Genomic DNA, 20,184 nt, shown 5'->3' on the forward strand with positions numbered 1-20,184 from the left:
TGGTCGAATTAACAGCGTGATATTAATATTAAATATACGAAACTAGGCAGACGATTTGTAGCGCGAAATTCGTCAGACGGAACATGATTGGTGGATATAAAATAAAATATATAAGATGTTCGATATAAATATATCTCATACTTATAATATTCTGCGGATAATTCTTTACGCGATGTAGATGTATAATAAATTTAACCGAAAAATGTGCAATAAAATAAATATATATTATACGAATACCGGAAAGAGAGAATTAGTAGCGCAGGAAATACAGATATAATTAATATAAAATAAACTTTAAGAAGGAAACTTAGAAAGGAAACTTTAAAATTTAGGAAATATTTGTGAAGTATAAGGTCTTTGATTAATAGTTTATATGATTATAATGTAAAGTTTAAAATGTGAAATTAATATATTTCGATATCAATACATTTGAAAAACGGTTATGAGCACGATATGAGATATTGCTGTTATACATATTTCGTTTCCAAAAGAAAGCGGTTCCCTGTGGCAGTATAGTAGTAGATTAGAACTTATTGATCATCGAGTCAAATAACGAAATATGGTACGAGTCACAATAATACATATATATATATATATATATACTCGCTTAAAAGTTATAGCAAGAGTTATATTGATTTGTATATTTTGTACTGCAATCGCTTTTGGATTAACGTGATGGTAACAAAACATAACCAAAAAGTTTAACGAATGTTTAAGATATTCTTCCTACATAATAGATTATTAAGATATTTACCACAACAAATTAAAAGTTTTTCATCACGGCCTCTCATTTGGTTCAATATCCGAGCAATTTTATAATATCATTATTAATTTTGCTCACGTAATTCGATTTGAAAATTCAGCAGTTCATTAAAAATGAGAGAAAGAGACAAGTTATATTATTTTATTTTTAAACGTAATTTTCTGTGGTTGTGCTGTTTTTTTATAGAATCAATTTTTCATAGAAACTTTATTACGTAGCTAGTCCAAAAGTCGAGTTTTTCATTATCTAAATACTTAATGAATTTAATAACGATAAGTTATTGTAAAGTTATATTCCAGAATATATTATATTTCAAGTTAAATAGACGAATATGTATGAAGATTATCAAATTTCAAGCGTGATTAAAAGTTGCAGAGATAGATATCGCGTTAATCCTCTCTTTGAAATAATATATTAATTACTTTTAATATCATATAATATACGTTTAGATTATTATAAATGTATATATTATTCGATATTATTAACACAATCAAGCGTACTATTTTGAAGTTCTTATCGTTTTTAATCTTATCATCGTTAATATCTCTTAATATCTCTTTTTATTGTTATTGCATTCAGAAAGATATGCGTTTTTTAGAGGATTTTTTTAATTAGAAAAAATGAATCGAAGGAAACATTGAAAGATCTTTAAATATGTAATATATTGAAAAGATATCAAAATACGAAAGGACGTACTTGCGAAGAATGTAGGCCTTGATAAACAATAGGACTTATTGTTATTAATTTACACTAATTCGCAAGGACAATATTTTATAGCGGTCAATAAATTTACGATACGAAAAGGTTTTGATTTAATGAAAATGGATATATGGATTAATATCAATTGATTTGCTTCCGTAAGATTTTTATTGGTACGGAATTCTCATATATAAATCCTAGTTTTTATTTAATTAAAATATATGCATTTATAAAAAATTTGTTACATCATAAATCTACGATTCATGATTTTGAAAATTTATTATATATAGACTATCACGCGGATTTTAAGCGCAATTTATTTAAATATTTTTATATTAAATTATTTTAGTTATTTTACGTGATTTATTAGTGAACGAAATGATAGCCGATTTGTAGGAAAGCGTTGGTCGGATAAACAATTAATATTACGATATAATCAAAGAAAATTTCTCATTACCTGCGAATAACTTGTCGCAACCAATTAAGAGGCTTCCAAGCAGGACGTTGATTATTTTGCAATTATCGCGGCAGTCTTATTTAAGGACGAGCACGTCGAAACACTCGATAAACTATTTCTCGCAAATGAAATTAATTCTTAACTGAATAATTATTTGTTATTTTTGATAAAAATAGTATGTGATTATTTTATTTGATTTAATGATCCTTTCTCGAACATTTTAAAAGATAATTGCTTTAAATATATACTGCTTTAAATATTTTTTATTGATTTATGAAAAATTAAGTGGACGTTAAACGAAAACTCAAACTTTGATTTAAATTAAGGGCAACTATTTTTACATCGAATTAATGATGTACTGTAATGTTACCGTTATAGATCAAAATATATCTCGTTTTATAACTAATAAATTTGGTACTACTTCAATTTGATATTCGTCTGTTTAATCCGCTATATCATCTAAATTAGATTGTCATATAAAACGGTAAAACCTTTATACGAAGTCTTCCGTTAATCTCTTTCTTCTTTATCCGATTAAATTATATTCCTCACGTGCCGTACATAAACCACGTAAAACAAGTTTGATTATCGTGGCACAGGTATAAGACAAATCCAATAGCTGGCATTTATCGATCTAGGTTATACGAGCAACAACCGATACCAGGATTATTGCATTTGCTGCTTATGTGCGATATGATTCGCGAATTTCGTTTTTTTACAAATTTTATGCAGATTGCGGTTTAATCTTTTAATACGAAAATCTTATCATTTCGAATGTTTTTAAAATTTCTCGAGTGTATTATATTAATATTGCATAATGTGCGATAAGCCAATTTGCTTTGCAATATTCATTTTTAAATCTGGCTATAAAGATAATGTAAAATAAAAAAAACATTCGAAATGTGAACATTTGTAACAATCTGTTAATGTAATTCTGAACACGTGTGTCGCGGCGATCGATGCTCATGATATATACATGTAATACATATTTCGATAGAAGTAACATGATGTGTAAAAATGCCACGCATATATATCAACATCGCGTGCGTGCCATCGTAAAATGATCTGAAATACGCCTTGGAAAGTTTAAGGTCACGTTTGCACAAACTCGCCTTTTGCCTTTCGATTAAACTCGCGTTCGCCTTGAGCTGTAATGAAAGGTCGATGCATGTCTGATGCAATTGTGAATGCTGGACGTGGGATGCAATATACTTGCAATTAATACGTAAGACGCATTCCAGATAAATTCGTTGATGCGTCTTGCATTTCTGCGGTCGAGCAAGATCCATTTCGCGCTTGTAGACGTATTCATCACGCGAGAGGAGATGTAATTTTATAAGTACTTGTGGCAAGTGATGTCATGTTCTTAATGACGAATTATGATTTGATCGTGCATGTCATAACCTAATTCCCAGAACAGAATGAGTCAATCGGTCGATGAATGCCAGTTGTTACGTTCTGTGACTTTGATCGTAAAATGCGATGAGTACGTGCACTTACGCACAGGTATCGATGATAAAAATTTAATTAGTAGAAACATTTTCTATTCTATAGAAAGCACTTAATGAAAAGGAATTCTGACATGAAAATATATTTTATTAATTTATAATAAAAAATAAATTTTTTAAATTTCAAATTAATATATTCGGGCAATATTACGTAATAAACAATTTCTCATTTTAGAAACCGTAAATTTGTTTCTATTCCGTCGAAATTTTGTTAATATTTATTAAAAATTTTATTTTTTTTTGCTACGTAAAAATAGCATACAACATTAATTCGAAAAAAGCTCTCGGAAAAAATTTGTTTTTCTTGTTATCTGGTATTCTTTGCAAATCATTACGTTGACATACGCGTTTTGTATTTTCGCAAAAGACTATAGGCCACCACAAGCTGCAAAAATATTGCAAAAGATGGAGATAGATTTTCGAAAGCCAGTAAAAAATACTTGTTTGGTTGAGGGAGAATATTTATGTACACACAGTATAACGCAATGGAAAGGGATTACAAAATAGAACGAAGAGAGACAGGAGAAGAGACAGAGAGAGAAAGAGAGAGTGATACCGGGGATGATATTGTTCGAAGCGAAGAGAATGTGGATGACTGAGGGTTTAAATTCGATACTTGATACGCGCGCACGATTGTTGGTAAAACCGTAGCTCCGGATGGATAAATACGAAAGAAGTAGTCTGCCAGCTCTGCCGGATGAGTATATTTGAAAATTTTCTGTCTGCCTTTGGATGTACGCGATTGTATTTGGCCGAACGTGGACGAGAGTACCGAGTTTGTTTTGTAAACCGAACTACCACGAAGTTATAGAGCAGTGGTCGATTTCAGATTTTACGGAAAATATATATCATTTCTTTGCGTTGAGTATTTTCCGCTGGATAAAATATGACGAATTTTTTACGAACTCTAGAGTTTAAATTCGATACTTGATACGCGCTGTTTAAGTAATCTTATCAGATATTATTCGAAGCACAAAGAAGAAAGACAGAGTATGTTTTATCACATTACAGTTTGAATCATCCACTTGTCAAAACAAAAAGCAAGCTATTAATAGTCATATATTTAGTTTCTACAATAAGATTATGATTGTTTTACGCAAAATGGATCAGCTGAATAAACTACAAGTTTTATATCACCATCATTTCTACCATTTGTTTACGCTTGATTGATAAGTAGTTCACCATATTGACAAAACAAATCCTTATCATCGTAGCTATTGCTATTATTTTTCAATGATTATATTGATTATATAGCAACAATTTGCATAATTTGTATTCGCATACAAATTGGGGATAATGATGTGTTTCATATCACATATTAAACTTTTATCTATTAAATGCATTTAGGAAAAGAAAGAGAAAAAATCTTAGAGAAAACATATAAAATAATTGGACGTAAAAATTATACAAAATAAAGATTATAAATTAAAAACTACGCAAAGCATAGTATAATTTATGTGTTTGAACAATGCTTTAAATTCGATGCGAAGGAAAATGTTAAATTAAAAATGCTTATGTCACTGATGGTTAAGTAAACATAATGTCATTGCACACTCGGTTATCTTATAACGTTTAAATGGAAGAATGTGGGTTACATTATGAAACAGGGCGACGTCCTAATTAGTCCAAATTTCCTTACGTAATTTGAGCACCCGTTACACAATTAAGGTAAATATTATCTGTAGAGGAGAAGAAGAGAGAGAGATAGCAGTTATATATAACTAAAATAAATGTGTATGTATGTATATATGCACATTTTCTCGATTTATATAAATTTATTTAGATTTATAGATTTATCACATACACACATACACCCTCATGCTCTTTTAATATCATTTATCAATCGTACGGAAGAAATATCTTTACTGAAATTAATAAAAAATATAGACATAAAATATAGACATATTAGCTTCAAATTGAAATTATTCGAAACACATATTTCTATGGATTCAGAGTGTTCTACAAAACGATTCCAAGAATGGTATAATTGCGGGCAATGAATAATACTTTGACGCATAATTTTGTAATATATGTGCTTCAAAGTTAATGACGCATACGGATAGCAATTATTATCATAGGATCTACACAGTAATTATATCGTGAAGGATACATGAAAAACTTGGTATTCTATATACTATATTATATAACATGGTGATATATTTTTCTTGTTTTTTCCTCTTTCTCTCTCTCTCTCTCTCTCTCTCTTTTTAAAATAAAGTAATCAAATACAAAAAGACAAAAATTTACGTAATAAAATTCGCTTTTAATACAATAACAATTATTCACATTATTGTATAATTATTATGAAACAATATAAATTAAATTGGATTTAAAAAATGATTTTATTTAATAATTTAAGTAATATTTAAAGTAATATATAATTAATATTTATTAATTTCGCAAGCTTTTATTCTCTTTGAGCAATATCGAGTTACATTTACAGACATATTATTAAAACATATAATAAAGAATAATAAAATTACGTAGGGGATTCAAAAATAATTGATACAAATGAGTATCGATATTTTTACGCTTGCACTCAGCGTATAAGCAAGACATATTGAAGTGAACTCTTAGTACAAACGCACTCAGCGTACTAAGAAGCGGCCATTCACTTAAACCGGTTTTCTTACTAGTTAATTTGAAGTCAATATTTTTGTAACGGATATATAACGGTGCGTGTTACTTATTGTAAATGTGTTTTTTACCTTAACAATTGATTTAAAATTAAATTAAAATTGTAATTTGATTATTTATTAATGTTGAAATTCAATTTAAACGAGCTTTAAGTTTCTTTAATTTTTAATTATATAAAATCTCTCGTAAACTAATTATATAAACTCTCTCTCTCTTTCTCTCTCTTATATATGTTGAAGCAAACAGTTTTTTGTCCGGTCGAATATCTTCCATTGAAATATAGTAATAATAGTTTAGTTTGTATTAATAGTAGTGGTAGTTTGAAATATACAATAGCTTTTGAAAGTTTATATACATTTATTTTTACCTTTCCGTCTCGTTAGTGGAGCAGGTCAAATAACGAACGACTATAGTCGATGAGGTATAAATCTAAGCAAGTCGGACGGATGCGTTGGTTCGGAAGGTGAAACGTTTTGTCACGAGAAGAGTTACGCAGCAGGTGCTTTCTAATTTTATCGATGTGTTCGTCGCGTAGACCTGTACATTCACACACGCACACACACACACACACCTATACATACTTTCATCACACAAGTACGTACGCACGCACACACGTTCACATGGGACCAGCAGGTATTTCGCAGAACAGGTTCGGTGACTATTTTAGACAGCACCATTGTCGCTGGAACTTCTTAAGTTACACCCAACAATCAGACGTCCTTTTTCTGGGTTTCTAACTTCTTTTGTTTGCCTCTCGACCGGCAACTCGCTTTGATATTTCCAGGCGGGCGACGGACGTAAACAATTAAATCGAAATGTTTGCGGCGTAACTCCAATATATGTATGAATATTTCGTCGACGCGCGTTCACTATAGAGATTTCTCTCGGGACTTCTACCGAAACTTCCCACCCTTTTGCTTATTTCGAGGCAAACTGAAACTGCAACCATATGACGAGATCTCTTCTAATAGGTATCATGGCTTTACAAGTTGCGCCGTTACGCGGATTCCCTTAAGATTTCACGTAGCTTCAACTTTACTATTTCACTTATAAAAACTTGTTGAATATAATTCCCACATTTTAAAAGATGTGTGCGCGCGCGCACTGTAAACTTCAGATGTTTTTCTTTAATTCAGGACTCTACCTATGGACTTTTAAGCATTAATACTGAAAAATAATGACTTTAATTTGACATTTAATGTTTTATAATCTTGTCTAAAATTTCATATATTAGCGCGTATTTTTATGATTTAATTACATTTTAATTATCTTTCTAATCTAGAATTTTTTCATTCTCTTGAAAATATTTAAACTGCATGTGCATTTTGTACATTTTTCTCGCCTGACACTTGTATGAAATAGAATTCGTCATCGACCTCAATATTCAATACTTTTTGAAAATCTTGATAAGTGGGATAACAACGAATCATATTAATGGAAGAATAAAAGATACATATCTGTATTGGGGCGAGTGAATCGGTTCGCCTCGAGAAATGCGCTTTTATAGCATTTATAATCCTTGCAAATGTGCTGTTTAACATACATACACCACAAACATGCATACAATATATGCAATGTATATACGACATATATACACATTGTGTACACACACAATCACATAGATTCATGCGTACAACTGAGCTCGTAATATCTGCATGCTGCATGCGCAATGGATTACGTGTGCATCGATATCGTGTATTTATATCGTGACATCCATGCAGCAGCGTTTTCTAATGCGTTGCGGGAGCTTCGAGACTGACTGCGAAAACACGCACTATCGCGTTATGTTCGATCGATTAATGGAATTCAGATACAGCGATACGGACTATGCGAATTTCCATTTATTAGGAAAATGGTTCGGATTCTTTGATGTTTTCTTCTAAATAATGCAATAAAACATGAAATGTTAGCGTATAATAATTTTATACATTTTACTTTTATTTGTCCTATGTCATCGTATGTTTGGAAAAACGATATAAATTTATTTGTGGATTATAAAATAAAAAGCTTTTAATTTAAGCTTATAAAAGGAATCGAACAGATTTCACATCAGTTGGAAAATATAAACTTCTCTAGAAAAAAGTGTAACCATATTTTATGACAGCAATAGTATTGTATGTATTAATCTGTGTAACAAACTTGGATATATCAATTTTAGAGATTTAGTTTTTAATATACATATATTTAATTTAATAATTTCTATTATTGTATAGATAATGTACAATATATTAATTCTTTTTCTCTCTCTTGCTCTAGATTAGAAAATTTTAATATAATTTATCAGCATATGATACGATTTTTCATAGTAACTATTAAATAAATTAATTGAAGATAATATACGATACTAATTTAGAGAAATTAATGTAATATAAAACTTTCGGGAGATATTTAATATCCTTGAATTAGTCAAAATATTAAATTTATGAACTTTTTCAAGCATAGGTAATTTTTTATTCGCTAATTTAAAATTAAACTTTTAAAAAGGGAAAAAATTACCGATACACGCATTGATTTATAATTCAAAACACGAAATAAATTAGTATGAGAAAAGTATACAAACTAGACCGATCGTTCCGCCGAAAAATTCAAGATGACTCACACAACAGCTGGAAATAAGTCCGGCAACTCGGTTATATGATATGCGAATCTTCACTAATCAACGGGCACTTGCGTAGGGCTTAATTGTACGTGGTCGAGCAGATGAAAGGAGGATATTGACCCGGTCTAAAGAGCACATGGTCACGGAAAGGGACCCCGTAAAGAGCAGCGCACGCGAGCCAACCGAACGCTCTCGTTCGCGCGACTTTCCCTCCGCCATGATTACGCAACGGCATTCGTTGCACGCGCATCAGCGTGTTGCTGGCGTATTTTTCCGCCGTGACGATGAACATTTCATCTTCTCCTCTTTTACCTCTTTTTTTCAGACAGTTAGAACAAGAAATTGTAATCTTGTAGAATACAATTCACGTGAACTTGAGATATTAACTGTTATATTTGATATAATTGTTACGTAACTATTTAATACGATTAGAATAGTTTCCGTATATACAATATGTGAACGATGTTTAATGTATTATTTCTTTTTTATTTAAAAACGAATCAAGAGATATTAATCTGATAACATCTTGTTTTTCTCTCGTATATTTACAGCAAAGTTGATATTATTTGCCGATTTTTCTTAGATACGAGGTAATTAAGTCACATGATTTTGTCTGGTATGATTTGTGTCGTTTGTCGCAGTTAGCAGCTTCGATATATGAGGATAATAATCGCGTGTCTTGTTAGAGCGCACGCTTTGCAAGCGGGATTTGAGTCAATTACACTCTCGTCGGGGATTTTGCAATTAGGCGTCGACGCGACGTTTTCGATGACACGGTATCATTTGGAAGCGGGCAAACAGCCAAGTTCCTATTTGATCGAAAATTTGTTACTGTTTTACTATTTTTATTTTACGGAGGTTTTAACTTTCATACTTTTTACGTTTTTCATATTTTATTGATTCGAGTGGGAGTTTTATCTGTAGATTTTGTTCAATGTGAATTTTCATTTTTTTTTATAATAAGTAAAATAAATGAAAAAAATTGGTATGGTATTTATAAAATTTAATAATAATATATTTAAATACAAATAATCTCTGATGTTTTTGAAATTATATAATTATTCTTTCTTTCGCTACCTAAAAATATAATATTTCATGATTTTACATTACTTAATTATAAAATAACATGCTAATTTTTAGTTCAGATACATGATTACATTAAAAAACGATACGCGTTATATTAGTAATTCGCTTCCAGGTAAAAATGTCGCGTGTAACATCTGTTATTTCCGGTGGTTTCTGTTTTTTTTTCCATATTAATGCGCATGTTTTTTAAATGTAGAAATGCAATATGTTGGATGTATGTACAATTGCAATAGTAGCTGACAGAAAAACGATTTTGATTTTACGGTAAATGATATTAGCGTTAATGTCACATCGTTAAATTATGTCTTTGCTAGTTCACATATCGATCGTATCGTAAAAGAAACGAGCCACGAATGTACATGATATAGGAGGTCTGCTCTAAATTTGGGGATATCCGGTTTCACTCGGTCGATATCGAAAATATATCGCGAGATAAACATCGCCGTTATATCATCTGAATTGCAAATGCAATTTGGAAGAGGCATCTTCTTTTTACCGCCGTATAGGTGTTCACCGATCGAACGCGTGAACATTTCGAGTACCTCGCCAACTTACTACGCTATGCACTTCGTATTTCAATATATATCGTAGGTCTACTGGATTTTGAGAAATTGCCTGTAATTCAATAAATTATTTTTTAAATATTAACATTCGAAAATAACATGCAAATTTTACATAATAAACAATGTATATATCAGCTAAAAATAAAATTTTGCATGTTGAAGAATAACGTAATGTATTGATAAATATGATAATTCTTTACAAAGAATTAGTGAGATTAGCAATTAAATATTATATTGTTATCATTTAACACTGCTGTATTTATATTGTTTATCATTGAAAAAATATGCTTGATATAATAATACTGAGAAATAATTTCTGTTAAACTTTCTGTCATTTGTAGATTATTACATTTAATTGCTACTTATTATATCTTTTACATATATTAAATATTATTAATAATATTATTAAATATTATTTTTATATAATATATAATAATATTATATAATACATAATATAATACTTAAAATAAAAATAATACTTAATAATATTTTATTAAGTATTATTTTTAAAGCAGCAGAAAATGTTTTCGATTTTTGTAGCTTTATTAATTTCTTTAAATTCATCGTTAATTTTATGTCTCAAATGATTTATCGATTACTTTTATGTATTAACATTGTATAAGTGAGAGAAAAGAGAGAGAGAGAGCTTCTAACGGTATAGTGTCATCGTAAAGTATGTAATTGTTATTGGTAGTAATGGGCCCGAATTCACGATACGTTTGTATGTTTGTATGTGTAACACTGCCGGAGGGAAAACGAGCCTCGCCCATCTCTTCTCCTAATACTGGAAAATACGATTCCAGGCCGTACGGCCACTGTAAATCTCTATGATGAATCTATGCGCTTTTAGCATTTATCGTCGGGGAATTTACCCTCCCCAGGAATGCAGCCAGAGCGCATTGCTCTCGTAAGCGATGCCGAGCTTCGTTAAGCGAGCGATGTGGGTTAACGGGCCGTCCTACAGAGACTAATAATAAGTTAATTGAAATTTAATCTCCGATAGCGACGAAGAGTTTAATACTTTATGTATTAATTCAAGTGCCTTTACTTTAGAGAAAAGATGCAAAGGAAAAGTCTTGATAGTATATATAATTTATCCCATTCAAATTATTCCCTTGGCAGCAAAAATTATAAAGTTACGAAATATATAATATATTAAAATAATATATTCTATATTAAAATAAAATGAATTAATGTAATTAAAAAAAAGAAAATATATATATATATATATATATATATATATATATATATATATATATATATAGTTAATTGAAATTTAAAAGAGAAAACAGATTTATTAATAAAATTGTTAGAGAATAGATATAAAATTATTAAAGAATAAAGATAGAATTATTAATAAATACCTCAATCCTAATATCTACCTAAATATTTCAATGAAATATCGATATTTTCTAATTTGAATATTGAGATTGATCGAGCTTTGAAATTATTATATTACAATTACAATAGACTATTAATATCGATGTACAGAATAAATACAAGATTGTGATGGAATTTTCTGATGAAGAAATCAAGTCGTTAGATCTCGCCGATATTAAAGAAGATATTTCCGGAAATTTGTTAGCGATAGATTCCGGTCGCGCGTAATCGAACAAAGTCACGACTCGCTAATTAGCGAGGATCCCTAACGACCGTTAATCGCATTGAATTCTCCGCTTTGTAGTCGCGTGATTCGCCGGCATGCTCCACTTCGACGTTCTGTGACGGGGCGGTCGTTCGATGAACATGAACCGAGTTCCTCGTAACATGGTTACATATACGTCGTCTCGATGTATATAGTACGTCGCGATGACGATGGTCGTAATGCAAGCATACAGGGTGACTCAAAATTCCATTGCGCTTTTCTTTCAAGAAATATACATTCTATCGCAAATTGGACTAAATCTACGAACTGATTTGAACATTTGCATTGAAATATATGTTTTTGAAATAAATGCATCCTACATACAGTTGTTTATAATTATTTTTCAACATAAATTTATATCTCAATTCTCAAAATAAATTAACATTTGTAATCGGTTTTAATTTAAACTGTACTTTTCTAATTTTTAAAATTAAAGATTTATTTTATACACTTGAATTTTGAAAAATAATATGTTCGAAAGTAGCTGGAAAATAAGATGTTTCGAATTCAAAATTTGACAGAGTTTCCAACATGATGTTTGAGACTTTCATTTTGATTTTGTTCGTCTTTATACAACGGCCATTTTTCATTATTCGAACGTTATACATATATGAAAGAGAGGAAGCATGATAATTCTGGGACACCCTGGTGTGCACGTTATATAGTAGGCGCGGGGAAGATGCATAACGACGTGCTGCGGACGTACCGATCATCGTTGGCGTTGTACGGCTCGCCGCCGATCCCCTCGGGAGGATTGGAATCGACTAGGTCTCTCGTATATCAATATTATTTTTCGGACAGAAAATCGATCGGCGCTGCAACGAGACTGCCAGTAAATCGCAAAATACGTTCTGCATAATACGATGCTGCACGTATGCACATGCATCGGTAAATTGCTTTTACATATCGGCGCAAAACCGGTGAGTTATCTCGCGATATCCGTTTTCCGCTCTTATCCCGCAAAAAGAGTTAATTTGCTATGATTTCGGTTAATTCACTGTATATATTTTACTTCGATGCGCAGAATTTTCGTGTAACTTGAAATAGCGAATGACAGTCCATTTGTGTCGAATCTAAACCAACGCTATCAATTTAGTGCGCGAAAATAGCGGTTTTTCAATAAAAATCGAATGCAAGTTTATAAACATTTGTTGTTTGGAGAGATCGCAACAGTTCGATATATGCATGGATGGTTATTTTAATCAGTCGCTATCTAAATTGGCAATTTCAGTTAGATTGGCAGTGTAAAACTTACAAACAGAGAATAAAAAAGATAAACAGAATGTCCATGAGATGGACACATTTGACAAACGTATTTATAGAATATTTCTTTTTATAATTTTTTTTAGCGAAATGACGTTTCCGGTTTTAAAATTTACATATTACATTTTTTTTTATTTTAATCTTTTTATGTTTAAAGCGAAACAGTTTGCCGAAACATCTTTTTTAAATATAGTTGAAAAAAAATTGTCCTATTTAAAGACAAAAAAAAGTACAAAAATTGTTTCCATTTTTTCCTCTCTTATTTTACCGGAAAAAGTTTGCGCGAACACACCCACACACGCACACCGATCGCCATGCATTCCGAAATGCCGTCAAGTTGCGATGATCAAACCCACCCGAAGAGTACACACAGCGTGTGCAAACTCGGGGCGGATGCGGCGCAATTAAAGTTCGTAGAGTAGCTAACCGGCTTGTTCGTTGAAAGCTTTTTCGTTTGGCGATTGGAGCGTCGATTTTCGCTCGCACCAGTTTCCATTCGATAAATTAGCAGCGGCCGGTACGTCGTTAAACTACGTTCTGTTACTTGGAGTAAGTTCTAGTCGAGGAGAAAAATGCAAGCCTAGAGAAGAGAGAGAGAGAGAGAGAGAAGAGAAAGCAGAGCGCGCGAAAGGAAGTGCAGCGAGCGGGAGAAAGAGAGAGAGAGAGAAGGAAAAACAACGCGATGCATTATCGTTGCAGCATCCGTTGCAGCGAGCAAGGTGCATTTCGTCGTGCACAACACACCGTGAAGAAAGTCGTGACTTGACTGTTTCTATTACTTCCTCATTTGTCGTCGAGATGAAAGCGGACGCGAAGCCAGGTTAAAACCGACCGTTCATTTCTTCATCGGTTATAATTGCCTTTTATCCTTCGTTTGATCGATCGTACGTTCGATTCTCGAAGATACTCGAAATGAAACGCCGTTCTTTCTCTCTGTCTCCGCTCGTATCCGAACGCTCCAACGCTCATCAATAACACTGACATCATTACTGCAATAACGTTTAATCCGTTAGAATCCAATGGTTCAAGGTCGACGCTTATAGGTTCAGTTGAATCGGTTGATTGCATTGTATTTAATCGATCATCTTTCTCATACTGAGTTACTTTCCATAAAATAATTGCATTTTTTTTATTCAATATTTAAGAGATAGAAGATATCATAAGGAAAAAATGTTTCGCATTTTTAAATTTTATAATTAGCGTATAAAACATTTGTATAGATGAGGAAACATGGAAATATGCGATGCATTTTTCTGTGTTCACTTTCTCAAATATTAATTATTAAAAATAAACAAATCAATTTTAATGGCAATACGAGTCAACTGTTGATCTTATAACACAGTTATTTATTATACAAACAAATAAGTATCAACAGATCAAGTAGAACAGATTACAAAGAGAAGTTTGCGAACGTTTCGACCTTAAATAACTGTGTTATAAGATCGACACTTGACTCGTATTGCCATTAAAATTGATTTGTTTATTTTTATATTTCGAGTCTTATATATTTTTAATAATTAATTATTAAATCTAGAAACAGATATATTGATTTCTTTTGTTATAATGATTGTGTTTAAATGCTGCAATATTTTAAATCGATTTTTTAGATTGAGATGCTTCTTATACGTACAATATAAGAATGTTATAATACATGTAAATGTTACAAAAGAAGATTTCCCAAAAATAGACCTTTCAAATATACGCAGCATGGTGTAATTCTCTCGACGAATGAGAATTGGCGACATGGTAACCGGATACACGTTCCGAGAGTGAAACTTCGAACACAATGCGCATTCCATCACGAGACAGCTTCCCATTACTACTCATCTGAGGGCTACGAATGATGATGAAGCCGAATTACCAATTAAGACAACTGAATCATAGATCTTTGGTCTCTTGTTGTCATGATTGCATATGATTAATACCATTATCATCATATTTTAAATACATGTTTAGTTCTCTTAATTCATGATTCATGTACTATTTATGTACCTTAATTCATGATTCATATACTATTTGTGTATCTTGAAGAAATCAGAGATACTTTATACAAAGTTACATTTAACCGTATAACTTTTCTTCTACACATTAAATAAATAATTAATAAATAGAAAAAATATTGGAGGTTTGCAGTAGAGGACGATATTAAAAATTTTAAGTTTTGTTATTCCTACAAGAATTTAAAATATTTTCTAAACACTATGTGCTTCAATGTATTTTCATTTTGTATAAAAAAAGAAAAGAATCGTCCTCAGCTGGAGCCTCGTTTTCTCGTCTTGGGATACGAGCCAACAGAATCGCCTCGAAATCCGACAGGGACGAATCCGTTATACGAAAAGGGATGGATAAAGTACGTGGCGTAGGCGTCGATTCACTCCAATGTGTATGTCTTTCAGTCAGGGGTCCCTTTCTTCTTCGGACGTTAATAAAGTCTTCTGTCTCCACCTCTCGTGCTGGAGAATTTCCATCCTCCGGGCTATTCTTCTTCGATCCGCCAGGGCATCTCTTCGAGACTGACGCTTTCTCCCCCCTCTCTCTCCTCCCCCCTTGTCCCTCTCTTTGTGTGTGTGTGTGTCTTTCTCTCTCTCTCTCTCTCTCTTTCCTTCATGCTGTCTTCCTTTCTTTACCGTTCACTCACACATTCGCGTTCATTTCTCTCTTTCTCTTTCTCGATTATCCATTATGCGATCATAGATCTACACTGGCGACGGAGACAGTGTGCTTCGTAATTACTCCTTCGCTAGCGCACTCCTGGGGCCACTTCTTTGTCGTTGCCGATTCGACACTTTTCGGCCCCGAAATCTTTGTTGAGCAACGTGAGGGAAACGGAAAGGCGTATGATTACGACACGTTAATATAGCAAAGTGTTTACTAAGGGGATTCGTGGATATTCGGTGAATATTTATTGTCAATTTAGATATCGGTAATCTCTCAATGTACACAATGTTGCAGAGATCGCGCGCGTATCCTCTGGGCCATAGATCTTGCCAAACTAAACTGAAAAGAATGGCTCTTTCGTGACACCGATGATTCTCGAATTACGAACACGATTGAAAGTTAGAGATTTGGCACGTTGAAAAAGCATTAATAGATAACGAAAATTTATTTTCTTTTGGTTAAGCAAATTTTAAACGAACTTTATTCAAACGAATCACAAGCAATATTTATTACAATTTATTTTGCAATGCGAGTTTGCAATATTGGCTGAGGTAAACTAGGTTATTCTGATGCAATCTCTGACGTAATCTAGGTTACCTTGTTTTGCTCTCAATTATTCTCAAAGAGCTTGAGCTCCGATAAATAGTGTAAATGAAATCCAATCGTTTTAGTCGACTTTTTACAGCGTTCTGTATGATTATCATATATTATCACCAAACTACTTCGAACAAGATGTAGATGATCGAATATTAACATCCTATTGTCAAGTAGAATGTATAGTGTATAAAAAATATAATAGATATAATCTCTCTCGACATATATATTATTTAGAATTATCACGATTGCAAAATGAAAATTAATTGTGCAGGTGTCACGATACGATTGTTGATCGTTCCAATTCTTTCGCAGTTATAATTTAATAATGGAGAAAAGAATTTTCTTTGCGTTTTCCATGAAATAAACTGCAGAATAGCGTCTCTAGATTTGTTTGCCCTGAACTGACCCTAACGAGAGAAACGGACCCTCGCCAGAATCGAAGAAAAAGGAAAAAAGGAACAAAGTGCAAGAGCGAGGTAGCAGGAGAGGGAACTCTTTTACTCTCTCGCGGTCGTTATACTTCCTAGAACATTCGCACCAAGGTACCAGCAAGGAAAGCCGGTCGAAGGGTTCAAGGCTGCTCGTAGAGTTCAACGATCCATCGCCGAGGAAGATGGTCAGGAATAAAAGTACAAGAAAGCATTAGCTATTTACGAGGATCTATTATGATTTATGAAATAATATATATTTTATCGCCGATTTGTGCTGCGTTACTTTAAATCGGCGCATTAAATGAACGCTACGTCATTGATATAAAAATGTCGTGATATTCAAAACATTTAAAATAATCTGCTTTAATGAAAGCAATTTCTATTTAATATTTATCAAGTTCGACTCTCAGAAATAGAGAAATTTCTATTTCATATTTATTGAGTAGAAATCTCGGAATGAAATAAATTTGATTCACGAATTAATATTTTTACTTGACATATATATGGAACTATAAACGATATTCCAGCTTGAAGATCACGTCGTAATTTCGTATGCGATTCGTTTTTCATTCAATAGTGAAAAGAACGAACGTAAAAATTCTACTATACGGCTTGCTCGTCACTCGGTGAATCCCTCGCATATCCCGAAATGCTGATTTATAAAAGGAACTCCAGGAAGACGGACGTACTTCTTTCGCGAGTATCGCGGCGTAGTGTTCTCGGCGAGTCTCTCTCCCCCTCTCCCCTTTGATCCGTGTGCGTTTACGTGAATCGGGCTGAAGTTGAAAGGGGACAGCGCGAGAATAGAAGGGAGAGGAGAGAGCGACAGAGAGGAAGAAGCCAGTAACGAGAAAGAGGTACAAGAGTGGTCGGCCGAGAAAGACCGGTCGAACAGGTTTCTCGGGTCGAGTAGGCGAAAGCCTCTACTCCGTTAGCCTCTTTCTTTGCGCACGGTTTAGCGCTGCCCGTACTTTTGAGAGTGCCCTGGACATTGTCGCTTTGTAACCGTGAACGCATTCTAGGAATTCATCGAGGTACAACGTGAAACAGTGCTGCCTTACAGCGTGACAATAGATTATTTTTTTTTTCTTCTTTTTCTTTAGATTTCGACCGTAAGATGATTAAGCATCCAGAGATAAGATATCTATACGTCTTTCGGAATGATTTAACGTGTTTTAAAAATTTTTTTAGACGCTTAAATTAGAACTCTTCGTAATTTTAAAATTGCAATTTAATTCGTAATTTCTTGCTGATAATTTGATGACCTAATATTATATATTTATACGAATTTACCTTAAGCTTGAGTTGTTAGCGAAGAATGTTTATTTCACATTTTTTTTTCTAAACACTAGTTCTTACACCACAGAAAAATATTTAAATTGCTAATGTAACATATTGCTTAAGAGAATACAGCGAAAATATAGTAACCTTTTCTAACTCGATGTTTTTCAACTATTAACCATCTTAGTATGCAGAATTGAGAAAACGATGTTTATTACTTAAAATGACGCCGTGTTGCTATCTTTGTGGCAAAATAAACTTTGTTGAGTTAGCTAATAAGAAGCCTAGTCAGTTTTATTGATGTATGCATTAAAATGTATACATCAATAAATGGAATATAAGGTATTTATACTTTATATTCCATTTATTTATGGATTTATTCCATTTATTTTATTTTTAAAACATTTGCAAAAATAAAATTAATTTTTGTTAGAAGAATTTAACTGTCAGTTTTGATCTCTCTCTCTCTCTCTCTCTCTCTCTCTCTCTCTCTCTCTATATATATATATATATATATATATATATATATATATATATAATTAGTTTTAATATCATCTTCGCTGGCTACATCTTGTTCGATATTTATGAATATTGCGATAAAGCTTGATCTATTTCAATATATTTTTCCTGTCTTTGAAAAATATAACTTTGACGCGACGGCAGTATTTCGAGTACAATGCGCTTGTCTTCCGGTTCACCGCGAGAGAAACGGAGTTTTATCTTTTTCGGAAGATGTGCCAAAGTCGCTGTATATAAACGTCTCTTCTGGACGACGGCGTTGCTCGACGGAAAAGGAGAGAATCTTCCTTTTTGGCGGACGCTCTGGCGAACTGTCGGCTGAGAAGTCCGAACATCCCCGACACCGTCTACACTCGTGCCCGCCAATCAGACACACACCGATGAACGCGTTCCTTGCCTGGCAGACGATGGAGTTCGGAACACACTCCCGGACTCCCGGTGAACCCGGCGTCGTTCTTACAAGGTGCTTTGAGCACGAGAACCAAGAGATTTTTTTTCCTATTTTTTTTTTTTAATATGAAACTCGTGGATACTTACCAATGTATGAAAGAGCGAAAAGCGATAGAGACGTTGATTTTCGGCTACCGTGAAGCAAGAAGTGGTCGTTATACGATCTGCCAAGGAGTAATACAATATTATACAACCGATAATGCTTTGATAAAAGGGGGGAAAGAGAAAACGCTCAAATGCAATGTTGATCAAATAAACGTTTCCTCGCCGGAATTGCGGACTGCAAAATCTCGTCCGTAATTTTATCCCCGCATTCCTGCGAGGGGCGCGCAAATATTTGCCACGACTAAGGAATGCGGGTATTAATTACGGTTTATAATCACGGCCGCGAGAGGAGCTTCTTGATAAAAACGCGAAGTATATCTTGTATATGAATTGAGAAACCGCTTTTACGCAACTACGTGCAAATACAGACTTTTCATAGAAGCGTATTTCGGCTGAGATAGATATGAAGTCACTGACGTGGTATAAAGTCGCGTGTATACGTAAATAATACAACTGAAAATTGCTGTCGCGATAACGTGAAATTTTTGCATTTACCGTATTCCAAGATGTAACGCCGCAAAAAATTCTTTAATAAAAAGAAATGGCACACAATGGTCCTTTAATAAAAAAATATACTAACAGAATACGATACTTGTTTGATTATTTTTTATTTAAAATTAACAAGGATAAGGATGATCAGATACGAAATATTTCTTTCATAAAGAGGGTCTGATTTTGCTACATTTATTAATAGATATTGTATTAATCGATATGTGATATTTCATCGAATGAGATAATCGAGAAACTTCAAATTTATTTACGATGTGCGAGCTTTTTTCCCCCTCTGAGCTTCTTCAAGCTTCACCATAGTAACGGTCTACTTTAATGAATTCTCTTCTCACTTTTGGCAGGATCGCTCCTTCGTCCCACGATCTCTTTCATACTCTTCTTTGAAAACTCCTGACCGACCTCTCTTGATAAAA

At 32.9% G+C, this 20,184-nt stretch overlaps 1 protein-coding gene across 4 annotated transcripts in view; it reads left to right on the plus strand.

Annotated features, from left to right (window-relative positions):
- The window catches only part of Fas3 (fasciclin 3), a 290,217-nt gene that overhangs the window by 2,291 nt on the left and 267,742 nt on the right, over positions 1-20,184 (plus strand). The gene's annotated exons all lie outside the window — the stretch shown is intronic.

Source organism: Camponotus vicinus, unplaced genomic scaffold (genome assembly GCF_025532165.1).
Source record: "Camponotus vicinus isolate PSW18456_S1 unplaced genomic scaffold, iyCamVici1.0 SCAF_6, whole genome shotgun sequence".
Classification (NCBI taxonomy): domain Eukaryota; kingdom Metazoa; phylum Arthropoda; class Insecta; order Hymenoptera; family Formicidae; genus Camponotus; species Camponotus vicinus.